The following is a 19,622-nucleotide window of genomic DNA, read 5'->3' as shown; positions in this document are numbered from 1 at the left end:
TTTTCTGATAAAGGCATGTAGACAATACACCATCCTGGCACTTGACCTCAAGATCCAAAAAATTAACTGTAACAGAGGAAAAGTGATGGGTCAAAAAAATGTGAAAAGGATTATTGTTGAGGAAGTCCAGAAAAACCAAACATTCCTCCAAAGAACCAGACCAAATGAAAAAAATGTTGTCTATGTAGTGCGACCAATGCCATATCTTGTTCCTAAACCAACTGGACACATAGATGACAGTGGACTTCCACCACCCTAAAAAGAGGTTTGCAAAAGCTGGGGCACAACGAGCCCCCATGGCCACACCCGATGTCTGGAGCCAGAAGGTCCTGTCAAATGGAAAGAAATTATGTCTGAGCACAAAGTTGAGTAGATCAATGATGAATAAATCATGCATTCTGTCGGAATTTGGCTGCTGATCAAGAAAGAACAAAACCGCCTGCATGCCGTCATCATGATCAATGTTCCAATATAATGATTTGACATCACAGGTAACCATAAATTCCTCTGGGGCTAAAGCCAACCCTTTATGCAGGCTGATGAAATGTGAGGAATCCCAGATGTATGAGGGTAGTTTGAGAACAAATGGCTGCAAAAAGAAATCAATGTAAATGCACGCCTTTTCGCATAGGCTGCCAATGCTGGAAACTATCGGCCAAGCAGGAGGCTTGTTCAAGTCTTTGTGGACTTTGGGTAGCATGTAAAAGGTTGACATAATGGGTTGCTCACCCCAGATAAAGTTACATTCATTGACATTAATGATACCCAATTCGAAGGCCTTGTCTATGAGTGCTCTCATTTTTGTGGCGTAAACCCCAGTGGGATTGGAGGGGTGTCTGCGATAGAAATGCTGGTTATCAAGCTGTCTGTGGGCTTCTTCAAGATATAAATTGTGGGGCCAAAGAACAACATTACCCCCCTTATCTGCCTCCCTATTTAAAAAATCCTTATTGGAACTTAGACTAGACAAGGCCCGTCGCTCCTGGGCAGTGAGATTGGCCATGGAACCAGCCCTCGTTGGCAATGCCTCAATGTCCTGTTTTGCCATCTCAAAGAAGATTTTTACTGCTGGTACAATAGAAAAGGATGGACAAACTGAAGATTTGTTCTCATGGGGAAATTGTGGCCTACCTGTAGAGGTGTTGCCCTCATATAGAAGATCCATAAGATCCTGGAATACCCTGTGCTCAGTTATGTCAAGAGAAAGAATGGTCTGTGGGTGATTATGTAGAACCTGTAGGCTAATTTTTCTACAAAAAAGGAAAAGGTCCTTAATCAGTACAAATTTGTCAATCTGTTGAGGCGGAGAAAATGTCAGTCCCCTACTTAATACAGAAGTCTCAATAGGTGTTAATTGATATTAAGACAGATTGATGATTTGTAATGTGTCATTTACATTATCTGTAACACTCACAAGCATTGTTTGTTGATACTTTAATCATTTGCGGTATTTTTTCCCTTAATCAGTACAAAATTGGTCAATCTGTTGAGGCGGAGAAAATGTCAGTCCCCTACTTAATACAGAAGTCTCAATAGGTGTTAATTGATATTAAGACAGATTGATGATTTGTAATGTGTCATTTACATTATCCGTAACATACTCACAAGCATTGTTTGTTGATACTTTAATCATTTGCGGTATTTTTTTCCTTGATTGTGGTAAGCAGGCCTGTGACTCCTGCTCCTGGTGATTCGGGTGAAAAGACCTGTGTTTCCTGCGCCCTCGCCTGGTCCAGTCCTGGTTCTGGTTCGTTTTCCGCGGAAGATAAAAAATCGCTTGAAGTATGCCCATCTGTTGCTGAAGCACTCCGTGTTGATACTGTAGGGCCTTGTCTAGTGCTAGTTCCCCAGCGTTGATTGCCTTGATGCCTCAAATTGAAGGCAGCATGCCGATCAAAGTCTGATTTGTCTCTCAGAAATTTAGATCTTTTTTTATTCATGATTTCCTTGTCGTATTTATCCAGCACCTCCTTGAGTTTGACCCTAAATGGTTGAACCTATGAGGTCTCATCAAATTTGTTAAGTCTACTTTCCAGACCCTTAATCTCGGATTTCACCTGTGTCCAAAGTTCCCTGTCATGTGTGATAAGCATATTAATCAAAATTTGTGAACAACGGAGTAACCCCTCCTCCCATATGGTGTGAAAAGCAACAGAAGGTTACCATGCTGGAAAGATTGAAACTCTCAACCCCCTCGGCACCAAGTTGAGTTTAACCCCTTTACCCCCAAGGGTGGTTTGCACGTTAATGACCGGGCCAATTTTTACAATTCTGACCACTGTCCCTTTATGAGGTTATAACTCTGGAACGCTTCTACGGATCCCAGTGATTCTGACATTGTTTTCTCGTGACATATTGTACTTCATCATAGTGGTAAAAATTCTTTGATAGTACCTGTGTTTATTTGTGAAAAAAATGGAAATTTGGCGAAAATTATGAAAATTTCGCAATTTTCCAACTTTGAATTTTTATGCAATTAAATCACAGAGATATGTCACACAAAATACTTAATAAGTAACATTTCTCACATGTCTACTTTACATCAGCACAATTTTGGAACCAAAATTTTTTTGTTAGGGAGTTATAAGGGTTAAAAGTTGACCAGCAATTTCTCATTTTAACAACACCATTTTTTTTTAGGGACCACATCTCATTTAAGTCATTTTGAGGGGTCTATATGATAGAAAATACCCAAGTGTGACACCATTCTAAAAACTGCACCCCTCATGGTGCTCAAAACCATATTCAAGAAGTTTATTAACCCTTCTGGTGCTTCACAGGAATTTTTGGAATGTTTAAATAAAAATGAACATTTAACTTTTTTTCACAAAAAATTTACTTCAGCTCCAATTTGCTTTATTTTACCAAGGGTAACAGGAAAAAATGGACCCCAAAAGTTGTTGTACAATTTGTCCTGAGTACACCGATACCCCGTATGTGGGGGTAAACCACTGTTTGGGCGCATGACAGAGCTCGGAAGAGAAGGAGCGCCGTTTGACTTTTCATTGCAAAATTGACTGGAATCGAGATGGGACACCATGTTGCGTTTGGAGAGCCCCTGATGTGCCTAAACATTGAAACCCCCCACAAGTGACACCATTTTGGAAAGTAGACCCCCTAAGGAACTTATCTAGAGGTGTAGTGAGCACTTTGACCCACCAAGTGCTTCACAGAAGTTTATAATGCAGAACCGTAAAAATAAAAAATCATATTTTTTCACAAAAATTATCTTTTCGCCCCCAATTTTTTTATTTTCCCAAGGGTAAGAGAAGAAATTGGACCCTAAAAGTTGTTGTACAATTTGTCCTGAGTACGCTGATACCCCATATGTGGGGGTAAACCACTGTTTGGGCGCATGGGAGAGTGTTATGAATAGGTAATTCAGAACCACAATGGACCTTGAAGTTCAGAGCACACAAGTGACCTGACAAAAACCACAAAACATAGGACGAGCTCTGAGACGTGGAAACTCTGCTGACCGCAATTCCTAAACCTATCAAACCACACTAGAGGTAGCCGTGGATTGCGCCTAACGCTCCCTATGCAACTCGGCACAGCCTGAGAAACTAGCTAGTCCTGAAGATAGAAAAATAAGCCTACCTTGCCTCAGAGAAACTCCCCAAAGGAAAAGGCAGCCCCCCACATATAATGACTGTGAGTAAAGATGAAAATACAAACACAAAGATGATATAGATTTAGCAAAGTGAGGCCCGACTTACTGAATAGACCGAGGATAGGAAAGATAGCTTTGCGGTCAACACAAAAACCTACAAACAACCACGCAGAGGGGCAAAAAGACCCTCCGCACCGACGCTCCCTATGCAACTCAGCACAGTCTGAGAAACTAGCTAGTCCTGAAGATAGAAAAATAAGCCTACCTTGCCTCAGAGAAACTCCCCAAAGGAAAAGGCAGCCCCCCACATATAATGACTGTGAGTAAAGATGAAAATACAAACACAGAGATGATATAGATTTAGCAAAGTGAGGCCCGACTTACTGAATAGACCGAGATAGGAAAGATAGCTTTGCGGTCAACACAAAAACCTACAAACAACCACGCAGAGGGGCAAAAAGACCCTCCGCACCGACTAACGGTACGGAGGTGCTCCCTCTGCGTCTCAGAGCTTCCAGCAAGCAAGCAGAACCAAAAAAGCAAGCTGGACAGAAAATATAGCAACAAAAGGACACAAGCAGAACTTAGCTTATGCTGAGCAGACAGGCCACAGGAACGATCCAGGAGGAAGCAAGACCAATACTAGAACATTGACTGGAGGCCAGGATCAAGGCACTAGGTGGAGTTAAATAGAGCAGCACCTAACGACTTAACCTCATCACCTGAGGAAGGAAACTCAGAAGCCGCAGTACCACTCGTGACCACAGGAGGGAGCTTGATCACAGAATTCACAACAGTACCCCCCCTTGAGGAGGGGTCACCGAACCCTCACCAGAGCCCCCAGGCCGACCAGGATGAGCCATATGAAAGGCACGAACAAGATCGGCAGCATGGACATCAGAGGCAAAGACCTTCCACTTCCACTTAACCAGATACTGGAGTTTCCGTCTCGAAACACGAGAATCCAAAATCTTCTCCACTATATACTCCAACTCCCCCTCCACCAAAACCGGGGCAGGAGGATCAACAGATGGAACCACAGGCGCCACGTATCTCCGCAACAATGACCTATGGAATACGTTATGGATGGAAAAAGAATCTGGAAGGGTCAAACGAAAAGACACAGGATTAAGAACCTCAGAAATCCTATACGGGCCAATGAAACGAGGCTTAAACTTAGGAGAGGAAACCTTCATAGGAATATAACGAGATGACAACCAAACCAAATCCCCAACACGAAGTCGGTGGCCCACACAGCATCTGCGATTAGCGAAACGTTGAGCCTTCTCCTGGGACAAGGTCAAATTGTCCACTACATGAGTCCAAATCCGCTGCAACCTGTCCACCACAGTATCCACACCAGGACAGTCCGAAGACTCAACCTGCCCTGAAGAGAAACGAGGATGGAACCCAGAATTGCAGAAAAACGGTGAAACCAAGGTAGCCGAGCTGGCCCGATTATTAAGAGCGAACTCAGCCAACGGCAAAAAGGAGACCCAATCATCCTGACTAGCAGAAACAAAACATCTCAGATATGTTTCCAAGGTCTGATTGGTTCATTCAGTCTGGCCATTTGTCTGAGGATGGAAAGCCGAGGAAAAAGACAAATCAATGCCCATCCTAGCACAAAAGGCTCGCCAAAACCTCGAAACAAACTGGGAACCTCTGTCAGAAACGATGTTCTCTGGAATGCCATGTAAACGAACCACATGCTGGAAGAACAATGGCACCAAATCAGAGGAGGAAGGTAATTTAGACAAGGGTACCAAATGGATCATCTTAGAGAAGCGATCACAAACTACCCAAATGACCAACATTTTTTGAGAGACGGGGAGATCCGAAATAAAATCCATAGAGATATGTGTCCAAGGCCTCTTCGGAATCGGCAAGGGCAAAAGCAACCCACTGGCACGAGAACAGCAGGGCTTAGCCCGAGCACAAATCCCACAGGACTGCACAAAAGAACGCACATCCCGCGACAGAGACGGCCACCAAAAGGATCTAGCCACCAAATCTCTGGTACCAAAGATTCCAGGATGACCAGCCAACACCGAACAATGAACCTCAGAGATAACTTTATTCGTCCACCTATCAGGGACAAACAGTTTCTCTGCTGGGCAACGATCAGGTTTATTAGCCTGAAATTTTTGCAGCACCCGCCGCAAATCAGGGGAGATGGCAGACACAATTACTCCCTCTTTGAGAATACCCGCCGGCTCAGGCAAACCCGGAGAGTCGGGCACAAAACTCCTAGACAGGGCATCCGCCTTCACATTTTTAGAGCCCGGAAGGTACGAAACCACAAAGTCAAAACGGGAGAAAAACAGCGACCAACGAGCCTGTCTAGGATTCAACCGTTTGGCAGACTTGAGATAAGTCAAGTTCTTGTGATCAGTCAAGACCACCACGCGATGCTTAGCTCCTTCAAGCCAATGACGCCACTCCTCGAATGCCCACTTCATGGCCAGCAACTCTCGATTGCCAACATCATAATTTCGCTCAGCAGGCGAAAAATTCCTGGAAAAGAAGGCGCATGGCTTCATCACCGAGCAATCAGCACCTCTTTGCGACAAAACAGCCCCCGCTCCAATTTCAGAAGCATCAACCTCAACCTGGAACGGAAGCGAAACATCTGGTTGACACAACACAGGGGCAGAAGAAAAACGACGCTTTAACTCTTGAAAAGCTTCCGCAGCAGCAGAAGACCAATTGACCACATCAGCACCCTTCTTGGTCAAATCGGTCAATGGTTTAGCAATACTAGAAAAATTACAGATGAAGCGACGATAAAAATTAGCAAAGCCAAGGAAGTTTTGCAGACTCTTCAGAGATGTCGGCTGAGTCCAATCATAAATGGCCTGGACCTTAACAGGGTCCATCTCGATGGTAGAAGGGGAAAAAATGAACCCCAAAAATGAAACCTTCTGAACACCAAAGAGACACTTTGATCCCTTCACAAACAAAGAATTAGCACGCAGGACCTGGAACACCATTCTGACCTGCTTCACATGAGACTCCCAATCATCCGAGAAGACCAAAATATCATCCAAGTATACAATCAGGAATTTATCCAGGTACTCTCGGAAGATGTCATGCATAAAGGACTGAAATACTGATGGAGCATTGGCAAGTCCGAATGGCATAACTAGGTACTCAAAATGGCCCTCGGGCGTATTAAATGCAGTTTTCCATTCATCGCCCCGTTTAATACGCACAAGATTATATGCACCACGAAGATCTATCTTGGTGAACCAACTAGCCCCCTTAATCCGAGCAAACAAATCAGATAGCAGCGGCAATGGGTACTGAAATTTGACCGTGATTTTATTTAGAAGGCGGTAATCAATACAAGGTCTCAGCGAACCATCCTTCTTGGCCACAAAAAAGAATCCTGCTCCCAATGGCGTCGACGACGGCCGAATATGACCCTTCTCCAAGGATTCTTTTACGTAACTCCGCATAGCGGCGTGCTCAGGTACAGATAAATTAAACAGTCGACCCTTAGGAAACTTACTACCAGGAATCAACTCGATAGCACAATCACAATCCCTATGCGGAGGTAGGGCATTGGACTTGGGCTCATCGAATACATCCCGGTAATCAGACAAGAACTCTGGGACCTCAGAAGGGGTGGATGATGAGATAGACAGAAATGGAACATCACCATGTACCCCCTGACAACCCCAGCTGGACAAAGACATAGATTTCCAATCTAATACTGGGTTATGGACTTGTAGCCATGGCAACCCCAACACGACCACATCATGCAGATTTTGCAACACCAGAAAGCGAATATCCTCCTGGTGCGCAGGAGCCATGCACATGGTCAGCTGGGTCCAATACTGAGGCTTATTCTTGGCCAAAGGCGTAGCATCAATTCCTCTCAATGGAATAAGACACTGCAAGGGCTCCAAGACAAACCCACAGCGCCTAGCAAACTCCAAGTCCATCAAATTCAGGGCAGCGCCTGAATCCACAAATGCCATGACAGAATAGGAAGACAAAGAGCAGATCAAAGTAACGGACAAAAAAATTTCGACTGTACCGTACCAATGGTGGCAGACTTAGCGAACCGCTTAGTGCGCTTAGGACAATCGGAGATAGCATGAGTGGAATCACCACAGTAGAAACACAGCCCATTCTGACGTCTGTGTTCTTGCCTTTCAGCTCTGGTCAAAGTCCTATCGCACTGCATAGGCTCAGATTTATGCTCAGATAATACCGCCAAATGGTGCACAGATTTACGCTCACGCAAGCGTCGACCGATCTGAATGGCCAAAGACATAGACTCATTCAGACCAGCAGGCATAGGAAATCCCACCATGACATCCTTAAGGGCTTCAGAGAGACCCTTTCTGAAGATTGCTGCCAAAGCACATTCATTCCATTGAGTGAGCACAGACCACTTTCTAAACTTCTGACAATAAATCTCTATCTCATCCTGACCCTGACACAGAGCCAGCAAATTTTTCTCTGCCTGATCCACTGAATTAGGTTGATCGTACAGTAATCCGAGCGCCAGAAAAAACGCATCAATATTACATAATGCAGGATCTCCTGGCGCAAGGGAAAATGCCCAGTCTTGAGGGTCGCCACGTAATAAAGAAATAATAACCTTAACTTGTTGAACTGGGTCACCAGAGGAGCGAGGTTTCAACGCCAGAAACAGTTTGCAATTATTTTTTAAACTCAGAAAATTAGCTCTATCTCTAGAAAACAAATCAGGAATAGGAATTCTTGGTTCTAACATAGAATTCTGAGCCACAAAGTCTTGAATATTTTGTACTCTTGCAGTGAGAAGATCCACACATGAAGACAGACCTTTAATGTCCATCACCACACCTGTGTCCTGAACCACCCAAATGTCTAGGGGAAAAAAAAGGCAAAACACAGTGCAAAGAAAAAAAAATGGTCTCAGAACTTCTTTTTTCCCTCTATTGAGAAGCTTAGTACTTTGGGCCTCCAGTACTGTTATGAATAGGTAATTCAGAACCACAATGGACCTTGAAGTTCAGAGCACACAAGTGACCTGACAAAAACCACAAAACATAGGACGAGCTCTGAGACGTGGAAACTCTGCTGACCGCAATTCCTAAACCTATCAAACCACACTAGAGGTAGCCGTGGATTGCGCCTAACGCTCCCTATGCAACTCGGCACAGCCTGAGAAACTAGCTAGTCCTGAAGATAGAAAAATAAGCCTACCTTGCCTCAGAGAAATACCCCAAAGGAAAAGGCAGCCCCCCACATATAATGACTGTGAGTAAAGATGAAAATACAAACACAGAGATGAAATAGATTTAGCAAAGTGAGGCCCGACTTACTGAATAGACCGAGGATAGGAAAGATAGCTTTGCGGTCAACACAAAAACCTACAAACAACCACGCAGAGGGGCAAAAAGACCCTCCGCACCGACTAACGGTACGGAGGTGCTCCCTCTGCGTCTCAGAGCTTCCAGCAAGCAAGCAGAACCAAAAAAGCAAGCTGGACAGAAAATATAGCAACAAAAGGACACAAGCAGAACTTAGCTTATGCTGAGCAGACAGGCCACAGGAACGATCCAGGAGGAAGCAAGACCAATACTAGAACATTGACTGGAGGCCAGGATCAAGGCACTAGGTGGAGTTAAATAGAGCAGCACCTAACGACTTAACCTCATCACCTGAGGAAGGAAACTCAGAAGCCGCAGTACCACTCGTGACCACAGGAGGGAGCTTGATCACAGAATTCACAACAGGAGAGCTCGGAAGGGAAGGAGCGCCGTTTGACTTTTCAATGCAAAATTGACAGAAATTGAGATGGGACGCCATGTTGCATTTGGAGAGCCCCTGATGTGCCTAAACATTGAAACCCCCCACAAGTGACACCATTTTGGAAAGTAGACCCCCTAAGGAACTTATCTAGAGGTGTGGTGAGCACTTTGACCCACCAAGTGCTTCACAGAAGTTTATAATGCAGAACCGTAAAAATTAATAATCATATTTTTCACAAAAATTGCTTTTCGCCCCCAACTTTTTATTTTCCCAAGGGTAAGAGAAGAAATTGGACCCCAAAAGTTGTTGTACAATTTGTCCTGAGTACGCTGATACCCCATATGTGGGGGTAAACCACTGTTTGGGCGCAAGGGAGAGCTCGGAAGGGAAGGAGCGCCGTTTGACTTTTCAATGCAAAATTGACAGGAATTGAGATGGGACGCCATGTTGCGTTTAGAGAGCCACTGATGTGCCTAAACATTGAAACCCCCCACAAGTGACACCATTTTGAAAAGTAGACCCCCCAAGGAACTTATCTAGATGTGTTTTGAGCGCTTTGACCCACCAAGGGCTTCACAGAAGTTTATAATGCAGAGCCGTAAAAATAAAACTAAAATTTTTTCCCACAAAAATTATTTTTTTAGCCCCCAGTTTTGTATTTTCCCGAGGGTAACAGGAGAAATTGGACCCCAAAATTTGTTGCCCAATTTGTCCTGAGTGCGATTATACACAATATGTGGGGGGAACCACTGTTTGGGCGCATGGGAGGGCTCGGAAGGGAAGGAACTCCATTTGGAATGCAGACTTAGATGGAATGGTCTGCAGGTGTCACATTGCGTTTGCAAAGCCCCTAATGTACCTAAACAGTAGAAACCCCCCACAAGTGACACCATTTTGGAAACTAGACACCCTAAGGAACTCATCTAGATGTGTTGTTAGAGCTTTGAACCCCCAAGTGTTTCACTACAGTTTGTAACGCAGAGCCGTGAAAATATAAAAAAAAAATTTCCCCCAAAAATTATTTTTTAGCCCCCAGTTTTGTATTTTCCCGAGGGTAAGAGGAGAAATTCGACCCCAAAAGTTGTTGTCCAATTTGTCCTGAGTATACTGATACCCCATATGTGGGGGGAACCACCGTTTGGGCGCATGGGAGGGCTCGGAAGGGAAGGAGTGCCATTTGGAATGCAGACTTAGATGGAATAGTCTGCAGGCATCACATTGCGTTTGCAGAGCCCCTAATGTACCTAAACAGTAGAAACCCCCCACAAGTGACCCCATATTGGAAACTAGACCCCCAAGGGAACTCATCTAGATGTGTTGTGAGAACTTTGAGCCCCCAAGTGTTTCACTACAGTTTATAACGCAGAGCCGTGAAAATAAAAAATCTTTTTTTTCCCACAAAAATTATTTTTTAGCCCCCAGTTTTGTATTTTCCCAAGGGTAACAGGAGAAATTGGACCCCAAAAGTTGTGGTCCTATTTGTCCTGAGTACGCTGATACCCCATATGTTGGGGTAAACCCCTGTTTGGGCACACAGGAGAGCTCGGAAGGGAAGGAGCACTGTTTTACTTTTTCAACGCAGAATTGGCTGGAATTGAGATCGGATGCCATGTCGTGTTTGGAGAGCCCCTGATGTGCCTAAACAGTGGAAACCCCCCAATTATAACTGAAACCCTAATCCAAACACACCCCTAACCCTAATTCCAACGGTAACCCTAACCACACCTCTAACCCTGACACACCCCTAACCCTAATCCCAACCCTATTCCCAACTGTAAATGTAATCTAAACTCTAACTTTAGCCCCAACCCTAACTGTAGCCCCAACCCTAACCCTAGCCCTAACCCTAACCCTAGCCCTAACCCTAGCCCTAACCCTAGCCCTAGCCCTAAGCCTAGCCCTAACCCTAGCCCTAGCCCTAATGGGAAAATGGAAATAAATACATTTTTTTAATTTTTCCCTAACTAAGGGGGTGATGAAGCGGGGTTTGATTTACTTTTATAGCGAGTTTTTTAGCGGATTTCTATGATTGGCAGCCAACACACACTGAAAGACGCTTTTTATTGCAAAAAATATTTTTTGTGTTACCACATTTTGAGAGCTATAATTTTTCCATATTTTGGTCCACAGAATCATGTGAGGTCTTGTTTTTTGTGGGACAATTGACGTTTTTATTGGTAACATTTTCGGGCACGTGAAATTTTTTTATCGATTTTTGTGAGGCAGAATGACCAAAAACCAGCTATTCATGAAATTCTTTTGGGGGAGGCGTTTATACTGTTCCGCGTTTGGTAAAATTGATAAAGCAGTTTTATTCTTCGGGTCAGTACGATTACAGCGACACCTAATTTATATAATTTTTTTATGTTTTGGTGCTTTTATACGATAAAAACTATTTTACAGAAAAAATAATTATTTTTGCATCGTTTTATTCTCAGGACTATAACTTTTTTAATTTTTTGCTGATGATGCTGTATGGTGGCTCGTTTTATTGCGGGACAAGATGTCGTTTTCAGTGGTACCATGGTTATTTATATCTGTCTTTTTGATCGTGTGTTATTCCACTTTTTGTTCGGCGGTATGATAATAAAGCGTTGTTTTTTGCCTCGTTTTGTTTTTTTCTTACGGTGTTTACTGAAGGGGTTAACTTCATTATTTAGGAATATTTTTTTAAATTTTTTTTTACACATTTGGAAAATTTTTTTTTAACTTTTTTATTTTTCCCCGGGGGGGACATCACAGATCGATGATCTGACAGTTTGCACAGCACTCTGTCAGATCACCGATCTGACTTAGAGCAGTGCAGGCTTCACAGTGCCTGCTCTGAGCAGGCTCTGTGAAGCCACCTCCCTCCCTGCAGGACCCGGATCCGCGGCCATCTTGGATCCGGGGCTGGAGCAGGCAGGGAGGGAGGTAAAGACCCTCGCAGCAACGCGATCACATCGCGTTGCTGCGGGGGGCTCAGGGAAGCTCGCAGGGAGCCCCCTCCCTGCGCGATGCTTCCCAGTACCGCCGGCACATCGCGATCATCTTTGATCGCGGTGTGCCGGGGGTTCATGTGCCGGGGGCGGTCCGTGACCGCTCCTGGCACATAGTGCCGGATGTCAGCTGCGATAGGCAGCTGACACCCGGCCGCGATGGGCGGCGCTCCCCCCGTGAGCGCTGCCGATCGCATATGACGTACTATCCCGTCGGTGGTCATAGGGGCCCACCCCACCTCGACGGGATAGTACGTCTAATGTCAGAAAGGGGTTAAGGGACACAAAACCTGTAAAAACCAAACATTTTTAACTGAACCCAATTGCAAAAATGTTTTTTTTTAGTTCCAGATGCATGCATTAAAAAAGCCTTAAAGGTGAACAATTACTGTAAGAAGTTTAGAATGTCAGGGTTGTAATCCCTGAAAGGGTATCTTTTTCAAGGGTAAATGAAAAAAATGTGGAAGAGATGCTGATTACTTTCAGTTGGGTTTATTTGCGAGTGCATACTTCTAACTCATGTGACCCTTTGCATGCAAAAACCTTAAAAGCACTTTTTGCTCATAAATTGCATTTTTTCCATTGAAATCTTTCTGCCTCTGGTGTAAAATTATATTTTTTGTTCTTAATTTATCTGCCTGCATAATCCCTTGTTGTTCACTCATCTTTTTGCCCGTACAGGAGAATTTCCTTCATGAATGAGTAACATTTTCCCTCTGTTGTACTTTGTCCACTTCCATCATTCTTTGTTCTTCTGATGTGTCTTATGTACGTGTTTAAGTTTTGCCAAGTTTTTACAAGTTCCTTATGTTTAATGGACTTCAAGAAAAGTCTCTGACTGATGTCACTAATGAGATTCTGCTGCAGACTTACAAGGCACTGATTTCCAGAAGTAAATACACCTTCTACTAAACCTGACAAAAACTCTACATCTGGCTTTTAACAAACTTGACTTCATTTTGCAAAAGAGTATAATTTTATATGAACTATAATGGTTCATGTCAGTTACCACTATGTTTACAGGCTCATAGAAACACGCTATTAAGACATTTTCCCATTTTAATATTTTATGAACTAATAGGTTCATATAGACTTGATCCAGTTGATGAGTCCCTGAGAACCCTAAGAACTACAGAACTTGGTAGTTTTCATCTGGTTTATCTGGAAAGAGGACATGTGTCCCATCAGTCTAAAGCTGTTTATAATTAGTGCTGAATTCTACCTGCCCTTTAAGTTTGTAGGATTTTAGCCTGGGAGAAGTATGTCTGAAAGAAACGGTTAGGATCCCATCAAAAAGAGGTATGCCTTGTCATGGCTGGTGGGTACACAAACATTTGCCAATTTGTGCATTAAGAACCTACATTTTATGAGAATATTTAATATGACAGTATTGCAGTTTATATTTCATATAATTAATGTTTGCATATACCTTGGGTTACACTGTGTGCTGTGTCACTTTTTGAATTGTACATGTGTGGCCTGCCCCTATTGACATTACCTATTAAATAGACTGTGAAGTGATTTGAAACCCCTTGAAATAGCCTATTCTAAACATAGGTCATTAATAGTGATGAGCAAGTGTGCTCGTTACTCAAGTTTTCTGAGCATGCTCTGGTGTTCTCTGAGTATCATGGGCGTGCTCATAGATTATTTTTGAATTTCTGCAGCTGCATGATTTGCGGCTGCTAGACAGCCTGAATACATATGGGGATTCCCTAACAAACAGGCAATACCTGCATGTGTTCAGGTTGTCTAACAGCCGCAAATCATGCAGCTGCAGAGACAAAAACATAATCTCCGAGCACGCCTAAGATACTCAGAGAACACCCGAGTATGCTTGAAAAACTCGAGTAATGAGCACACTCGCTCATCACTAGTCATTAACCATTATAAAACAGACCTACATTAATAAATGGGCAAGAATAGTGAAGCACAATATATACACTCTTCAACATTGAGATTACACTAAGAAGAATTTTTTTATAAACATCTTGATTTATTCAATATTGAGTATGAGCAACAACGTGCACAAAAATGCACACTTACACACCTTCTCATGCTATCAATGAGGTTATTAATGGTTGTCTAAAAATGTTCTGCAACGCTGATTGCACTTGAGCATGCAAATCATTAAGATCTGCTGCTGGCAGCTCTTTTTGTAATTTTCAACCAATCACGTCCCAGATGTGCACAATGGGAGACAAGTTAGGGGACGCCGCAGGATGTAGTAGCATTTTAGAAAATGCAGGCTGCTAATGCTAAAAGTAATATGGACAACATGAAGTTTGGCATTGTCACGTTGAAAAATGGCTTGCTCCTGGGACACTCTTGAGAAATGGCTGAACCAGGGCCGGCTCCAGGTTTTCGAGGGCCCCAGGCGAAAGAGTCTCAGTGGGCCCCCCCCTTTAACACATACCTCGATTTATGATGCACAGATACGGCAGAGAAATGTATAGTACAATGCCAGATTTCACTTCTTACATGAGTGACAGCTATTGTAAATTCTGCAGTGTATATATACAGGACAGGAGGAGTGGTACTGTGCAGTGTATATATACAGGAGGAAAGGTGCTGTGCAGTGTATATATACAGAAGAGGTGCTGTGCAGTGTATACATACAGGAGGAAAGGTGCTGGGCAGTGTATATATAGGACAGGAGGAAAGGTGCAGTGTATATATACAGGAGAGGTGCTGTGCAGTGTATATATACAGGAGAAAAGGTGCTGTGCAGTGTATATATACAGGGGGGAGAGGTGCTGTGCAGTGTATATATACAGGAGTAGTGGTACTGTGCAGTGTATATGTACAGGAGGAGTGGTACTGTGCCGTGTATATATACAGGGGGAGAGGTGCTGTGCAGTGTATATACAGTGGGGCAAAAAAGTATTTAGTCAGTCAGCAATAGTGCAAGTTCCACCACTTAAAAAGATGAGAGGCGTCTGTAATTTACATCATAGGTAGACCTCAACTATGGGAGACAAACTGAGAAAAAAAAATCCAGAAAATCACATTGTCTGTTTTTTTAACAATTTATTTGCATACTATGGTGGAAAATAAGTATTTGGTCAGAAACAAAATTTCATCTCAATACTTTGTAATATATCCTTTGTTGGCAATGACAGAGGTCAAACGTTTTCTGTAAGTCTTCACAAGGTTGCCACACACTGTTGTTGGCATGTTGGCCCATTCCTCCATGCAGATCTCCTCTAGAGCAGTGATGTTTTTGGCTTTTCGCTTGGCAACACGGACTTTCAACTCCCTCCAAAGGTTTTCTATAGGGTTGAGATCTGGAGACTGGCTAGGCCACTCCAGGACCTTGAAATGCTTCTTACGAAGCCACTCCTTCATTGCCCTGGCGGTGTGCTTTGGATCATTGTCATGTTGAAAGACCCAGCCACGTTTCATCTTCAATGCCCTTGCTGATGGAAGGAGGTTTGCACTCAAAATCTCACGATACATGGCCCAATTCATTCTTTCATGTACCCAGATCAGTCGTCCTGGCCCCTTTGCAGAGAAACAGCCCCAAAGCATGATGTTTCCACCACCATGCTTTACAGTAGGTATGGTGTTTGATGGATGCAACTCAGTATTCTTTTTCCTCCAAACACGACAAGTTGTGTTTCTACCAAACAGTTCCAGTTTGGTTTCATCAGACCATAGGACATTCTCCCAATACTCCTCTGGATTATCCAAATGCTCTCTAGCAAACTTCACACGGGCCCGGACATGTACTGGCTTGAGCAGTGGGACACGTCTGGCACTGCAGGATCTGAGTCCATGGTGGCGTAGTGTGTTACTTATGGTAGGCCTTGTTACATTGGTCCCAGCTCTCTGCAGTTCATTCACTAGGTCCCCCCGCGTGGTTCTGGGATTTTTGCTCACCGTTCTTGTGATCATTCTGACCCCACGGGGTGGGATTTTGCGTGGAGCCCCAGATCGAGGGAGATTATCAGTGGTCTTGTATGTCTTCCATTTTCTAATTATTGCTCCCACTGTTGATTTTTTCACTCCAAGCTGGTTGGCTATTGCAGATTCAGTCTTCCCAGCCTGGTGCAGGGCTACAATTTTGTTTCTGGTGTCCTTTGACAACTCTTTGGTCTTCACCATAGTGGAGTTTGGAGTCAGACTGTTTGAGGGTGTGCACAGGTGTCTTTTTATACTGATAACAAGTTTAAACAGGTGCCATTACTACAGGTAATGAGTGGAGGAAAGAGGAGACTCTTAAAGAAGAAGTTACAGGTCTGTGAGAGCCAGAAATCTTGATTGTTTGTTTCTGACCAAATACTTATTTTCCACCATAATATGCAAATAAAATGTTAAAAAAACAGACAATGTGATTTTCTGGATTTTTTTTTCTCAGTTTGTCTCCCATAGTTGAGGTCTACCTATGATGTAAATTACAGACGCCTCTCATCTTTTTAAGTGGTGGAACTTGCACTATTGCTGACTGACTAAATACTTTTTTGCCCCACTGTATATAGGAGGAAAGGTGCTGTGCAGTGTATATATACAGGAGGAAAGGTGCTGTGCAGTGTACATATACAGGAGGAAAGGTGCTGTGCAGTGTACATATACAGGAGGAAAGGTGCTGTGCAGTGTACATATACAGGAGGAGCGGTACTGTGCAGTGTATATATACAGGGGGAGAGTGTTAAAAATAATTGATTTCTGTAGATACGTTGCTTTTATTATTTTATTATTCTACAGAGAGGTACTGTGCAGTGTATATATACAGGAGGAGTGGTACTGTGCAGTGTATATATACAGGGGGAGAGGTGCTGTGCAGTGTATATATACAGGAGGAAAGGTGCTGTGCAGTGTATATTTACAGGAGGAAAGGTGCTGTAAAGTGTACATATACAGGAGGAGCGGTACTGTGCAGTGTATATATACAGGGGGAGAGGTGCTGTGCAGTGTATATATAAAGGAGAGGTGTTGTGCAGTGTCGTGAGCAGGGCGTTGTTGTATCAGAAAATCTTTTCTGTTTTGAGTTTTTTTATGAAACAAAGACTTTTCTACATAAACAACGATGTTTGGTTTTGCGGCCCTAACAGATCTGTGCTACAAAGTAACAGGCGGCTCGGGCATTAATGAGGGACCTGATGCTGAATCCTTTCCACAAACCCTAATGACCCAATTAGTGCCCCTTCATTAGAAGCTCATTAAACGCCTCCCTGTCCCGAGCAGTCATGTACAGTATGGGGGGATCCTGTAGCCCACCCCGTAACTGCTCCATACCATACACTGCCCTCTGTCACGCTCACTATTATCCTGTGCATTTCTCCTTCATCGTTACCCCATGTTACACTTGTCACCCCCCACTACAGAGTAGCAGGGCACCCAATGTCACAGGTCACCCCCTCCCGGACCATAATGGCAGCAGGAAATGTCTGCTCCTCTATTGGGTTGGAACCTGATTTAATCAAGGAATAATGTGGATTTGTTGCCGGTGGCTGCAGGGGAAGGGTTAAGTGATGCCATGTCCTTGGTGGGAGCAGTGGCAGCTGCTGGGAGCAGTGGCAGCTGCTGGGACCTGGACAGACACAACCAATGTTGCTGTGACTGCACAGTGTGACCTGGAGGAGAGAAGCTGAGACTCCGGAGCAGAAATCACCCACATGCCAGCACTAGGCAGAGTCCCTCCAGTCACCAGCCTGGGGCCACGGGGCCCCAATGTACAGCCCACAACTCAGTTTTATCCATGACAGCAGCTCCCCTTCCTCCTGGCATCTGGTTAACCCCATTTATGCAGGTCGGATTGTTATCTTTAAGGTTTAGCAATAACCTTCATACAGATGGGAAGGGGTTAAGCTTCTTCCTACCCCACTGGTGCAGGCTTGGTGCAGCATGCATGTATTCTGGGAGAGCTGGGTGGCTGCAGGTTGCAGGCTGCACCCCACCAGCTGCTCCTCCAGACATCACCCACATTTTTAGGCAGCGGAGACAGACAGCAGCAGACTGAGCCATAAGACCAACTGCAATCACTGCTGGATACCTTTGCACTCACTCAGGCACTGGTAGGAGCTCCTCCGGAATCTGCCTGATAAGTTCAGCTCAGCACTGCAGCCAGCCAGGGGCGGAGATCAGAGCAGAGAACGTGCTCTCTCCGCCCACAAACAATGTCACACTGGCTGCCTTCTCTTAACCCCTATGTGTGCCTGCCTGGCTGCACTGACTGAGTGAGAAGATGCTTGTGTCAGAGCTGGCACATAGGGGTTAAGAGAACGCAGCCAGCAGTGACTTTGTGGGCGGAGAGTTCTCCTGCTCTGCTCTCCCAGCTGTGTCTATGACAGTGTGAGTGGGCCCCCCTCTCTTCCCAGGGCCCCGGCATTTGCCCAGGTGCACCGGGTGCTGACGCCGGCCCTGGGCTGAACCACTGGTTCAATAATCAATCAATGTAACACCAAGTTGTTAGCATACCTGGAATGAAGACTCGAGGTGTCCGGCTACCATACATTATATCACTCCACACCATAATCCCAGGAGTAGGCCTATTCATGGAGTTGTTCACGAGATCTCTAGACATATTTTTGGCTATCATTGTGTCTAATACAAAAGTGAAACTCATCGCTGAGGAGGATAGCTCTCTATTTCAGTCTTCATTGCCATCTTGCTTGACATAGCCTTTAAGACCAGTGGCCTGAGGTTAATGGAACAACTGTAGCTGGATGTCTTGTAGTCCAATGTCATGCAAATGCCTTCTGATTGTTTATGTAGACACTGATAAGGCCTTAAGGTACCGTCACACTGAACGATATCACTAGCGATCCGTGACGTTGCAGCGTTCTGGCTAGTGATATCGTTCAGTTTGACAGGCAGCAGCGATCAGGATCCTGCTGTGCCATCGTTGGTCAGTGCAGAAAGTCCAGAACTTTATTTCGTCGCTGGACTCCCTGCAGACATCGCTGAATCGGCATGTGTGATGCCGATTCAGCGATGTCTTCACTGGTAACCAGGGTAAACATTGGGTTACTAAGCGCAGGGCCGCGCTTAGTAACCCGATGTTTACCTTGGTTACCAGCGTAAAAGTAAAAAAAACCAAACACATCATACTTACCTTCCGCTGTCTGTCCTCCGGTGCTGTGCTTCTCTGCACTGTGAGCGCCGGCCAGCCGGAAAGCACAGCGATGACGTCACCGCTGTGCTTTCCGGCTGGTGCTCACAGTCAGTGCAGGAAAGCACAGCGCCGGAGGACAGACAGCGGAAGGTAAGTATGAAGTGTTTGTTTTTTTTACTTTTACGCTGGTAACCAGGGTAAACATCGGGTTACTAAGCGC

The sequence above is a fragment of the Ranitomeya imitator genome, chromosome 6, assembly GCF_032444005.1.
Source record: "Ranitomeya imitator isolate aRanImi1 chromosome 6, aRanImi1.pri, whole genome shotgun sequence".
NCBI lineage: Eukaryota > Metazoa > Chordata > Amphibia > Anura > Dendrobatidae > Ranitomeya > Ranitomeya imitator.
Note: the sequence above shows the minus strand (reverse complement) of the source record.